Below are 14,136 nucleotides of genomic sequence, written 5' to 3'. Positions count from 1 at the left end.
ATAAAGGAATCTCTCTACAGTGGTAAAGAGGATCCCTATTATTTTTTTGTTCCCTTCTTTTTCATATGAGCAAGAGCAAGGACAAGAATATTCTTGTTGAAGCAGATCCTGAACCTGAAAGGACTCTGAAGAGGAAACTAAGAGAAGCTAAATTACAACAATCCAGAGACAACCTTACAGAAACTTTCGAAAAGGCAGAGGAGATGGCAGCCAAAAATAATAATGCAAGAAGGATGCTTGGTGAATATACTACACCCACTTCAAAGTTTGATGGAAGAAGCATCTCAATCCCAGCCATTGGAGCAAACAATTTTGAGCTGAAACCTCAACTAGTTGCTCTAATGCAACAGAACTGCAAGTTTTATGGACTTCCATCAGAAGATCCCTATCAGTTTTTAACTGAGTTCTTGCAGATCTGTGAGACTGTTAAGACTAATGGAGTAGATCTTGAAGTCTACAGGCACATGCTTTTCCCTTTTACTGTAAGAGACAGAGCTAGAACATGGTTAGACTCACAACCTAAAGATAGCCTGGACTCTTGGGATAAGCTGGTCACGGCCTTCTTAGCTAAGTTCTTTCCTCCTCAAAAACTGAGCAAGCTTAGAGTGGATGTTCAAACCTTCAAACAGAAAGATGGTGAATCCCTCTATGAAGTTTGGGAAAGATACAAGCAGATGACCAAAAGGTGTCCTTCTGACATGCTTTCAGAGTATACCATTTTAGATATATTCTATTATGGTCTATCTGAGTTCTCTAAGATGTCATTGGACCATTCCGCAGGTGGATCCATTCACCTAAAGAAAATGCATGCAGAAGCTCAAGAACTCATTAACATGGTTGCAAATAACCAATTTATGTACACTTCTGAGAGGAATTCTGTGAGTAATGCGATGCCTCAGAGTAAGGAAGTTCTTGAAATTAATGCTCTGAATGCCATATTGGCTCAGAATAAAATGTTGACTCAGCAAGTCAACATGATTTCTCAGAGTCTGAATAGATGGAAAAATGCATCCAACAGTACTAAAGAGGCATCTTCTGAAGAAGAAGCTTATGATACTAAGAACCCTGCAATGGCAGAGGTAAATTACATGGGTGAACCCTATGGGAACACCTATAATTCCTCATGGAGAAATCATCCGAATTTCTCATGGAAGGATCAACAAAAGCCTCAACAAAGCTTTAATAATGGTGGAAGAAACAGGCTCAGCAATAGCAAGCCTTTTCCATCATCTTCTCAGCAACAGACAGAGAATTCTGAGCAGAAATCCTCTAGCTTAGCAAATATAGTCTCTGATCTGTCTAAGACCACTTTAAGTTTTATGAGTGAAACAAGGTCCTCCATTAGAAATTTGGAGGCACAAGTGGGCCAGCTGAGTAAGAAAATCACTGAAACTCCTCCTAGTACTCTCCCAAGCAATACTGAAGAGAATCCAAAAAGAGAGTGCAAGGCCATTGACATAATCAAAATGGCCGAACCTAGAGAGGAAGGGGAGAACGTGAATCCTAATGAGGAAGACCTCATGAGACGTCTCCCAGACAAGAAGGAGTTCCCTATTGAGGACCTAAAGGACTCTGCGGCTCATATAGAGACCATAGAGATTCCATTTAACCTCCTTTTGCCATTCATGAGCTCTGAAAATTATTCTTCATCTGAAGAGGATGAAGATGTAACTGGAGAGCAAGTTGCTCAATATCTAGGAGCCATCATGAAGCTGAATGCCAAATTGTTTGATAATGAGACTTTGGAAGGTGAACCTCCCTTGCTCATTAGTGAACTAGATACATGGGTTCAGCAAACTTTACCTCAAAAGAAACAAGATCCTGGTAAATTCTTAATACCCTGTACCATAGGCACCATGACCTTTGAGAAGGCTCTGTGTGACCTGGGGTCAGGTATAAATCTTATGCCACTCTTTGGAATGGAAAAACTAGGAATCTTTGAGGTACAAACTGCCACTTTCTCATTAGAGATGGCAGACAAATCAATAAGACAAGCTTATGGAATGGTAGAGGATGTGTTAGTGAAGGTTAAAGGCCTTTACATCCCTGCTAATTTCATAATCTTAGACACTAGGAAGGAAGAGGATGAATGCATCATCCTTGGAAGACCCTTCCTAGCCACAGCAGGAGCTGTGATTGATGTTAACAGAGGAGAATTAGTCCTTCAATTGAATGGGGACTACCTTGTGTTTAAGGCCCAAGGGTATCCCTCTGTAAACATGAAAAAGAGGCACGATAAGCTTCTCTCAATACAGAGTCAAACAAAGCCCCCACAATCAAACTCTAAGTTTGGTGTTGGAAGGCCACAACCAAATTCTAAGTTTGGTGTTGAGAAGCCCCCCACATTCAAACTCTAAGTTTGGTGTAGGGAGGTCCCAACAATTCTCTGAACATATGTGAAGCTCCATTAAGCTATTGACATTAAAGAAGCGCTTATTGGAAGGCAACCCAATTTTCATTTATCTATATTTTTATTGTTCTTTTATATTTTATTAGGTTTATGATCATGTGGAGTCATAAAACAATTACTAAAATTAAAAATAGAATAAAAATAGCAGAAGAAACAACACACCCTCGAGAAAAAGCTTACTGGAATTTAAACGCCAGTAAGGAGCATCTGGCTGGCGTTCAACGCCAGAACAGAGCATGAATCTGGCATTGAACGCCAGAAACAAGCAGCAGTCTGGCGTTCAAACGCCATTTTTTCACCCTGAGGAAAGCTGACGTTAAACCCCACAGGATTATTTCAGGATCTGTGGACCCCACAGGATCCCTACCTACCTCAACTCACCTTCTCTCTTCTTCACACAATCCAATAACACTCTTCCCTGAAAACCCTTCACCAATCACCTAAATCTCTCTTCCCCATCACCTCTTTACCACTCACATCCATCCACTCTTCCCCATAAACCCCACCTACCTTCAAATTCAAAATCCCTTTCCAACCCAAACCCTCCCTAATGACCGAACCTACTACCCTCTCCCTCCACTATATAAACCCCTCTATCGTTCTTCATTTTCACACAATACAACCCTCTCTTTCCTCTTTTCTTTGCTCGAGGGTGAGCAACATTCTAAGTTTGGTGTGGTAAAAGTATAGCTTTTTGTTTTTCCATAACCATCTATGGCACCTAAGGCGGGAGAAACCTCTAGAAAGAGGAAAGGGAAGACAAAAGCTTCCACCTCCGAGTCATGGGAGATGGAGAGATTCATCTCAAAGATCCATCAAGACCACTTCTATGAAGTTGTGGCCAAGAAGAAAGTGATTCCTGAGGTACCTTTTATGCTCAAAATGAATGAGTATCCGGAGATCCGACATGAGATCCAAAGAAGAGGTTGGGAAGTTCTGACCAACCCCATTCAACAAGTCGGAATCTTAATGGTTCAAGAGTTCTATGCCAATGCATAGATCACTAGGAACCATGATCAAAGTATGAACCCAAATCCAAAGAATTATCTTACAATGGTTCGGGGAAAATGCTTAGATTTCAGTCCGGAAAATGTAAGGTTGGAATTCAACTTGCCTATGATGCAAGAAGATGCACGCCCCTGCACTAGAAGGGTCAACTTTGATCAAAGGTTGGACCAAGTCCTTAGGGACATATGTGTGGAAGGAGATCAATAGAAAAGAGACTCAAAAGGCAAGCCGGTTTAATTGAGAAGACTAGACCTTAAGCCTGTGGTTAGAGGATGGTTGGAGTTTATCCAACGCTCCATCATCCCCACTAGCAACCGATCCGAAGTTTCTGTAGATCGGGCCATCATGATCCATAGCATCATGATTCAAGAGGAAGTAGAAGTTCATGAAGTCATCTCTATAGAACTCTACAAAGTAGCCGAAAAGCCCTCCACCTTGGCAAGGCTAGCTTTTCCTCATCTCATTCGCCATCTATGCTACTCAGCTGGAGTTGTCATAGAAGGAGACATCCTCATTGAAGAGGACAAGCCCATTACTAAGAAAAGGATGGAGCAAACAAGAGAGGCCATCCATGGATCTCAAGAGATGCATGAGGAAGCTCATCCATGCCTCAAGGGATGTACTTTCCTCCAAACAAATTTTGGGAACAACTCAACACTTCTCTAGAAGAATTGAATCATGATATGAACCAATTAAGGGTGGAGCACCAAGAGCACTCCATCATTCTCCATGAAATTAGAGAAGATCAAAGAGCAATGTAGGAGGAGCAACAAAGGCAAGGAAAAGACATAGAAGAGCTAAAGGACATCATTGGTCCTTCAATAAGAAGATGCCACCATCACTAAGGTGGACTCATTCCTTGTTCCTATTTCTCTGTTTTTCAGTTTTATAGCTTCATGTTTGTATATGTTTGTGTCTTTACTACATGATCATTAGTATTTAGTAACTATGTCTTAAGGCTATGAATAATTCCATGAATCCTTCACCTTTCTTAAATGAAAAATGTTTTTAATACAAAAGAACAAGAAGTACATGAGTTTCAAATTCATCCTTGAAATTAGTTTAATTATATTGATATGGTGACAATACTTTTTGTTTTCTGAATGAATGCTTGAACAGTTGATATTTTTTATCTTGTTGTTTATGAATGTTAAAATTATTGGCTCTTGAAAGAATGATGAAAAAAAGAAATGTTGTTGATGATCTGAAAAATCATAAAATTGATTCTTGAAGCAAGAAAAAGCAGTGAAGAACAAAAGCTTGCGAAAAAAAAAGTGGCAAAAAAAATTATAAAAGAAAAAATTATAAAAAAAAAGAAAAGGCAAGCAGAAAAAGTCAGTAGCCCTTAAAACCAAAAGGCAAGGGTAAAAATGATCCAAGGCTTTTTTGCATTAATGGATATGAGGGCCCAAGGAAATAAAATCCAGGCCTAAGCAGCTAAATCAAGCTGTCCCTAACCATGTGCTTGTGGCATGCAGGTCCAAGTGAAAAGTTTGAGACTGAGTGGTTAAAGTCGTGATCCAAAGCAAAAAGAGTGTGCTTAAGAGCTTTGGACACCTCTAACTGGGGACTTTAGCAAAGCTGAGTCACAATATGAAAAGGTTCACCCAATCATGTGTCTGTGGCATTTATGTATCCGGTGGTAATACTGGAAAACAAAGTGCTTAGGGCCATGGCCAAGACTCATAAAAGTAGCTGTGTTCAAGAATCAACATACTTAACTAGGAGAATTAATAACACTATCTGAACTCTGAGTTCCTATAGATGCCAATCATTCTAAACTTCAAAGGATAAAGTGAGATGCCAAAACTGTTCAGAAGCAAAAAGCTACAAGTCCCGCTCATCTAATTAGAACTAATATTCATTGATTTTTTTGAGTTTTATAGTATATTCTCTTCTTTTTATCCTATTTGATTTTTAGTTGCTTGGGGACAAGCAACAATTTAAGTTTGGTGTTGTGATGAGTGGATAATTTATACGCTTTTGGGCATTATTTTTAGGTAGTTTTTAGTAGGATCTAGCTACTTTTAGGGATGCTTTCATTAGTTTTTATGCAAAATTCACATTTCTGGACTTTACTATGAGTTTGTGTGTTTTTCTATGATTTCAGGTATCTTCTGGCTGAAATTGAGGGACTTGAGCAAAAATCTGATTCAGGCTGAAAAAGGACTGCTGATGCTGTTGGATTCTAACCTCCCTGCACTCGAAATGGATTTTCGAGAGCTACAGAACTCCAAATGGCATCCTCTCAACGGCGTTGGAAATTAGACATTCAGAGCTTTCCAGCAATATATAATGATTCATACTTTGTTCAAGCATAGATGACACAAACTGGCATTCAACGCCAGTTCCATGCTGCATTCTGGAGTAAAACGCCAGAAACACGTCACAAACCAGAGTTAAACGCCAAAAACATGTTACAACTTGGCATTTAACTCCAAGAGAAGCCTCTGCACGTATAAAGCTCATGCTCAGTCCAAGCACACACCAAAGTGGGCCCCGGAAGTGGATTTCTACATTTAGACTTATTTCTGTAAACCCTAGTAACTAGTCTAGTATAAATAGGACATTTTACTATTGTATTAGACATCTTTGGATTATTTTTGGATTACCTTATGATCCTTTGATCACGTTTATGGGGGTTGGCCATTCGGCCATGCTTGGACCATCACTTATGTATTTTCAACGGTAGAGTTTCTGCACACCATAGATTAAGGGTGTGGAGCTCTGCTGTACCTCCAGTTTTAATGCAATTACTACTATTTTCTATTCAATTCAGCTTATTCTTGTTCTAAGATATTCGTTGCACTTCAACATGATGAATGTGATGATCCGTGACACTCATCATCATTCTCACCTATGAACGCGTGACTGACAACCACTTCCGTTCTACCCTAGAACGAGCGTGTATCTCTGGATTCCTTAATTAGGATCTTCGTGGTATAAGCTAGAATTATTGGCGGCCATTCTTGAGAATCCGGAAAGTCTAAACCTTATCTGTAGTATTCTAAGTAGGATTGAAGGATTGAATGACTGTGACGAGCTTCAAACTCGCGATTGTTGGGCGTGGTGTGATAGACGGAATTTATCATGCCGATATAGAATTCAATAATGGATATAATCATGAGTATAGTCTAATCGACATTCAAACTTTGCATCAAACAATCCTACAATCTATAACCGAGATTACTAGTCTCCCGAGTCGTCCTCCCTTGGAATTGCTAGAGAATGCATCTTATTAATTAGGAAACCTTGTTATGATTCTTTGAGGGTTTAGCAAAATAGATGACAAACAATCAATTTTAGAAGACTTGGCCTAGGGTCGGCATTAGAAATTCTATCCTTATAGTTTCTTTAGTAATGATAGCAATTAGGCCTTGCTTCATTTAGTTAACCCCTAGGTATAGAGGAAAGTCAAATGAGAGTAACTAACTTGAGTCACAAGTCCTAGTTTCACCCTAGGGAAATCTAGCTTTAGTGCACTCCAAGTCAACTAGCATTTCCTAATTCCAAATCAACAATTGACATAAACTATTCAACTCTTTCTAATGGTCCATACCCTATGCCAAGTAAGAAACTTTTACTCCATAACTAGTGTTGGCATTTTATCAAACAATTGATGAGCAAGGATGAAAGACATAGTGAGAATGAGAAGAAATTAGACTTAAAAGTGCTCCAACACAAGAAATTAACAACAATCAACAAATAACAACAATAGAAATGAACTTCTCAAGAAATTGATAAAATCCAAAACTACAAAGTTGAATCTAGAATCTACAAAAATTGAGCAATTACAAGCACTAATTGAGATTAGAGAAGAAGATCTATAACATGAACAAAGTAGATTTAGAATTGCAATGGATCTCACCAAAGAGTCATTGAAATTTCAGAAATGGATGAAGATGAACCCTAATGAGAGCTTGGAATCTCTCTCTCTCTCTCTCTCTACCCAAGAGTGTAACTACCAATAGCAAAAAAAATATCTAGAACTATCTAAAATGAACCAAAAGCCCCTTAACCCTTCAACCCCTGGTCTTCTTAAGCTCTTCCCGCCAAGGCACTTCCCCAAGATAGGATCTCTAACTGTCTCCACGCCCAGGTCACGTGACTCTATAAAAAAATCATATTCGAGCATCGGTGCGCACGCGCAAAGCACGCGTGCGCGCCACTGGGGCATCTTGCAATGCGCGCGGAAGCGTAAGGTACCATGCGCGCCCATGGGGATCATGGCTTAGCCGCTACACGTGCTGGCTCATAGCTTGGCTTCTAGCTATGCAATCCACGCGGGCGCGCCAAGCACGCGCACGCGCTCTTGCTAAAGTTCCCAAGGCTCCATTTCTCATGCTCCCTTCATTTGCACTCATTCTCCTTCTCTTTTTCGGTTCATCCATGCCCTATATTCTGAAACCACTTAACACACAGGTCACGGCATCGAATGGCACGACGAGAATATTAGAAATGTATCTAATTTAGTGCAAAATAAGCATGTTTTCATTCATGAGGCAAAAATTAGGAAAGGAACACAAAGTCTTGTATTTTCATATGAAAAGTGTGTGGAATCATTGATAAAACCCCTGAAATCAATACAAGATAAACCCTCAAAATGGGGTTTATCAACCTCCCCACACTTAGATTCTAGCATGTCCTTATGCCTAGAGAAATGCAAAAGACCGAAGGATCATGAAGGTATAAGACTCATGAGGTGCAACCTACTTACATGAATGCAACTACGACTAGTGCTACTATCTACTTGGTTAGGAACAAGTCAACCTTCCTAAGGTACATGCAAGCATATGGGGTACGATAGTGGTCAATATATGGGACTTACCCATTTTCAGGCATCAAGTGCAATATACCCAACTTTGCATGAAGAATGCTCGTGAGAGCCGGGAATCATGGAATTGAGCATCGAACCCTCACCGGAAGTGTTTGCACTCTATTCGCTCAAGTGTCTAAGGTTGATTCTCTCAATTTTTCCCTAATCATGCTTTCCAAGATTTGTTCTCCATCTAACAATCAACATTTATTCCATGCATGCGTACAAATATCATGAGGTCTTGTCTTTAGGTTGTAATAGGGCTAGGGTCAAGGTAGGATGCATTTTTGGCTAAGTGAGCTTGAAATTTTTGAATCCTTGATAAGCTTGAGCTCCCCACCTAGCCTATGACGTCCTATACAATTTCAAAGCTAACCTAACTACCCATTCTTCACTTTTCACATACTCATGCATCCCTTTTCCAATTCACAACACTCATGCATTGGTTTTATTGAGCTACACTTTGCTTTGGGGCATTTTGTCCCCTCTTTTTTTTCTTCTCTTTTTTTTCATATATATATATATTTTTTTTCTTTTGTTTTTTCTCATTTTTTTTATATACAAGAACGTCAATGCATAAGGTCTATACATTTGATCAACACATGAGCATATGCCCAATTCCCAATATTTTCAATACAAATATAAAACTACACTTTTATTTACCCAATGTCCCAAGATTTCCACATTTGAATAATACTCATACACACTCGCCTGAGCCCATCAAGGATCCAAAGAGGGATATTTATGGTTTTCCGCTTTAGGCTTGTAATGTGCTAATTTAAAGAACAAGTGGGTTAATCGTAGGCTCAAATTTGGCTAACAAGGGGAGATAAAGGGTAAGGCTATTTGGTAAGTGAGCTAATGAAGTGATGACCTCAATCATATAAATGTATGAATACAAGGAATAATGGACATATAGACTTAAACAAAGCAACGATCACACTTATAGAGAGAAAACAATTGCACACAAGAAGGAGAATAAGTGACTATAAGATGTAGCCACAAAACAAGGCTCAAAGCTCACTAGCTTGTGTTCTTAACTCAGAATCCATGTTCCAAAATACAATTCTTCAAGCAAGTTTGGCATCAAAATATTCAAAATTGGCAGTGTCGAGGTTGCCCCAAAGTACTAGTTTCCTAAGAAAGAGTTTCATTGTTCCAACCAAGTAAACTTATCATGCAAATGGTGTCAAAGAAAACCTAATCATGCAACCTATCCTAACTACAAAGGAGTTCAAAGAAAAAAAAAATTTATTCGGGTGTTACCTACGGAGATCGATCAGCCGACCTCCCCACACTTCAAACTTAGCACGGCCCTCCGTGCTGTAGGTGATGCGCAATGGGTGGCCGAGTCCCCGAGTGTCCTTCATCTCCGTTGTCATCGCTATTTCCGCTTGAAATTGTGGTGGATGTGGAGATATTAGGTTCCTCCATAGGTGGGGTGACAATGCTTAGAAGCTTCTTCACGTGAGCATATCGGCGCTGGTTACGCCTCTCATAGCGGTCCAACTTCTTGTGAAGGTCTTCAAGGCGTTGGGTGGCGGATTTTTGTGGTGCGGATGAGGTAGTGGTGTTGCCAGTTGGGGTGGTTAGTCCAAGGTCCTTGGTGACTTCTGGAGGCTTGAGGCACCTCTTGGTCGGAATAACATCGCCCTCGACCGGGATTGAGGTCCTCCTATCCTTAGCCTCTCGGTGGACACCGGCTGCCGCTACTAATTCGGTCACCATAGCGAGGAAGGGTAAGTTTCCCTTAACATGAATACGCCCCATGGATTGGCGAATGGCATGCGAAATGTTAACCGGTTTCTCGGTTAGGATGCACCATACCAATAAGACAAGCTCGGCGGTAATGGATGACCCATGGGTGCTCGGAAGCACGTAGTGAGCTAGGATTTGGGCCCATGCCGCGGCTTCTTGAGTGAGGAAACGTGCATCTAAACCCTTTGGTCTTTGCTTTATGGTTCCCCGAATCCAAAATGCTTCGGGCAAAGCGATTACGCGGAGGACCGCGCTCCAATCGAACTCACGTTCGTCACATGCTGACAAGACTTCTTGATAGGCGTCATATCCATCCGCTAATGGCCCAATCTTAAGTACTCCTTGGATGGCTTCCACTGTGACTGACACTTGCTTTCGGTGCACAAAGACTGATGTGAGAAGGGGTGAGTGGTAGTTGGAGTAGAACTCCACCACCCATGATAAATTGGCCTCCTTTGGTTGCCTCAAGAGGAACCTCCATTGCCTCCGGTCAATGTGTGGCATCACTATTGAAGTGAGGTGGGCCGGTAGGACTAGAAGGGGCTCCAGGTGATAATTTCGCTCAATCATCCTTGAGTAAACAAGTTCGCAGTAGCGGTTAGGGAACTTGTTTGAGTCCTTTGAAGGGTTGTCCTTCTCTAAAGCATCAACAGGGCCCGTAGCCTTCTTGAGGAGGGGCTTGACTGTTGGTTCTTGGTGCGCTCTGTTGACGGTTGGCTTCTTCGGGGCTTTCCCTTTGTTCTTTTTGATGACCATCCTGCGATAGTAAAGAAAGGAGAAAACATCAAACCCAAAGAAGCGTAATTGAATGTGATTATGCAAATGAGAAATTGTGCCGTAAGAATATGGGTATCCTTATTACATGACAGCTGCAACATGTAACTAAGATAACATTTGACAAGCATGGCAAATCATTGGCATGTGGTATAGGGGGAGTGTAAGCATGGAAGGAAAAGGCATGAGAAGCATACACCCTCAAATACCAAAAGTGGAAAGCAATTTGTGAAAAGGTAAGTGGGTGGATTGTAGAATGTGAGGGTGCACCCAAAAGTGACTAGTTAAGAAGCAATGAGTCACAATGAGCTCAAAAATTCATGTATGCTTTTCCTCAAACACTTGGCGTGCATCCTTTTTGTAGTATGCAAATAGATGAGGGGGAAGCAATGTAACAATCCACAAACCAATATTAATCACTACAATGCACAGTGGTTGTAAGAAAATCATGCAACACATCTCATCTACCTATGCAAGAGAAGTTATGACCCAAGTGCCTATGAAGAGTTAATTGGAAAAGGAGCAAAAACACCCCAAAGAAGTGAGGGGCTCAAAAGAGGGAGGAAAAAAAGAAAAAAATACCTAAAAGAGAATGAAATTAACTGACTAAGAAGCAAAAGAGAGAAGTAGAGCAAGAAGGAGGCATAGTATAGTACCTTGAGAGAGATGGAAAAGGGTTATGAGAGAGGAAGTTGTAGAGTGGAATGATGGAGAATGGAGGGAGCAATGTAGGGACCACTGATGAGGATGCAAAAGCTGGTGAATTAAAAATTTATTAAAATGGTTACGTTGCAAGTATAGTTCTTAACTCACCGAAAATCTGCCTATCAATTTAGAAATATGTCACTGAAAGTTTAAATTAAAATTACTGGGAGTTTTAAGTCCCAGGTCGTCTCCCAACGAGTTGCAGAAAAGTGTGCTGTATTAATAATCAGATATTCCAAAAAGAGTTGAGCTAAGTAAATTGGGATTTAAATTGAAGAATTTTAAATAATAAAAATGAAAGGCCTTGACTGGGAATTGATTGGTTAGACTCTCTATTATTGATGGTGTGATTGTAAGATTAATTTATAATTAATAGTTGTTCTGTTTGGTTATCCCTTACTAGATAAGTGAAAGTCAAACAAGTGGAAATGCCAGCTCTGTTCACAAGTTGCAACCCACTTAGTTTAAAGGAATTGGCGTCGGTGACAGGATAGCAATCCAACATTTAACCCAATTACAAAATTTTTTTTCTTTCAATCCTTCCAACTCAAGAGTTCCCTTTAATCAACTCCCCATCAAGTAATAAAACTACTCATGCATTGTAAATAAAGAATTCATGGCACATGAAAGGAATTAAAAGAAGACATGATTATTGGAATGGAAATTAAATTAAAAGAAATAATCCTTGCATTAATTAATCATAAAAATATCTGAATGACAAAATTGAACATAACAAAGAACATGGAAGAATAAAACCAAGTTAAGAGAACAAACTAGGGTGATGAAGTCTTGATGAGGAAAATAACTCTTCTCAATGTTCCAATGCTAAGATCAATTGAAAATTTAAATTCTAAAAACTAAAGAGAAAAACCTAAGAGAGTCAAAAACTAGATCTAAACTACTCAATGAATGTGTCTCTTCTTTCTGCATATTCTCTGACTCTAGTCTGCTGTTCTGGGCCAAAAACTGGGCCGAAATAGGGTCCAAAGTCGCTGGTTTCAGATTCTGCAGTTTATGCAGATCGCGCATGTCACGCGATCGCATCGTCCATGCGGACGCGTCGCTAGCGCTTTTCCTCTTCACGCGTTCGCGTCGCCCACGCTACCGCGTTGCTTGTGCTTTCCAATCCGCGTGGCCGCGTAAGCCATGCGGCCGCATCACTGCGATTTGCACTCCTTCGCGCGGTCGCTTGAGCCATGAGACCGCGTCACTTTTCGCTGGTTATCTCCTCAAATTCTTGTGTTCCTTCCATTTTTGCTAGCTTCCTCTCCAATCTCCGTCTCATTCATGCCCTATAAAGCCTGAAACACTTGACACACAGATTACGGCATCGAATGGAATAAAGGAGAATTAAAATTAAATAATTAAAGTCTCTAGGAAGCAATTTTCAAACATGTAATAAATTCAGGAAGGAAATCTAAATGCATGCTAAATTGATGAATAAGTGGGTAAAGATCACGACAAAACCACACAATTAAACACAATATAAACTATAAAATAGTGGTTTATCAACCTCCCCACACTTACACATTAGCATGTCCTCATGCTAAATTGAAGGAGACAAGGAAATAAGTACGAACATGCAGAAACTCATGAAATGCAATGCAATCCTACATATATAAATAAATGCAACTATATGATTATTATCCACTTGATCAAAAGTAAATAAGCCCTTCAAAACAATTACAAATCAAATTCCACTAATTCTATCATCATATAATAAAACCGATAAAAGTGCAAGAAGATAGCTTATAAAGGCTGGAAACATGAAAATTTAAGCATTGAACCCTCACCGATAATGTATGTACACTCTAATCTCTAGTGTATAGGGTAATCACTCTATTCTTCTCTAGTCATGCTTTCTAACTTTTGTTTTTCTCCTAACCAATCAACAACAGTTAATATACCAATGCAAACATCATGAGGTCTTTCCAGGGTTGTAATGGGGCCAAGGTGCAGGTAAGGATATACATATGGCTAAGTGAGCTTTATAAATTGAATCTTTAATTAACCTAAGCTCTCACCTAATATAAATATATTCTATATGCTTTTAAATTCATGCCTAGTTACCCATAATTCCCTTTTTCAACCCATACTCATGTTTCAACCTTGTATTTTAATTCTATCATATGTGCATTGATCTTTGAATTCTGAATTTAAAATTGGGGTAATTTTGTCCCCTTATTTATTAAAATTTTTTTTGAATAAATAAAGCTTATCAATGAACATAGATTTTTCATTTTATATTTTCACATGAGTGGGTATCCAAATTTCCTTTAAATTTTCATGACACATTCCCTTAACAACTTCTGTTCCCACAATTTCCCATACTTAACTAGCACACACAATTCTATCTTAAGCTAACCAAAGATTCAATTTGGGATATGCAATTGTTTTTCAGCTTAAGGTTAGTAATGTGGTGAAATATAGAACAAATGGGGTTTTAAAAGCTCAAAGTGGTTAACAAGGGTAATTGAAAAGGGTAGGCTTGATTTGGATAAGTGAGTTTAAACAAATAATGGCCTCAATCATGTGCAAGCATGTAAATATAATAAATATTGGACATATAAGATAAAACAAAATATAGATTACAATCATAGAGAAGTAAACACACAAGAATAAAATAATTATGGTTAAATAGTGTAACCATACATAAAGGCTCAAA

The 14,136-nt window shown here is 39.5% G+C and overlaps 1 non-coding gene across 1 annotated transcript; it reads right to left on the bottom strand.

Annotated features, from left to right (window-relative positions):
- Positions 1-596: 596 nt before the first annotated feature.
- On the bottom strand, positions 597-704 carry LOC127743576 (small nucleolar RNA R71). Its single transcript, XR_008004961.1, has one exon. It is a non-coding gene; the product is annotated as a small nucleolar RNA R71 (small nucleolar RNA).
- Positions 705-14,136: the final 13,432 nt, after the last annotated feature.

The sequence above is a fragment of the Arachis duranensis genome, chromosome 10 (assembly GCF_000817695.3).
Source record: "Arachis duranensis cultivar V14167 chromosome 10, aradu.V14167.gnm2.J7QH, whole genome shotgun sequence".
NCBI classification, from domain to species: domain Eukaryota; kingdom Viridiplantae; phylum Streptophyta; class Magnoliopsida; order Fabales; family Fabaceae; genus Arachis; species Arachis duranensis.
This window is presented reverse-complemented; position numbering and strand designations above follow the sequence as displayed.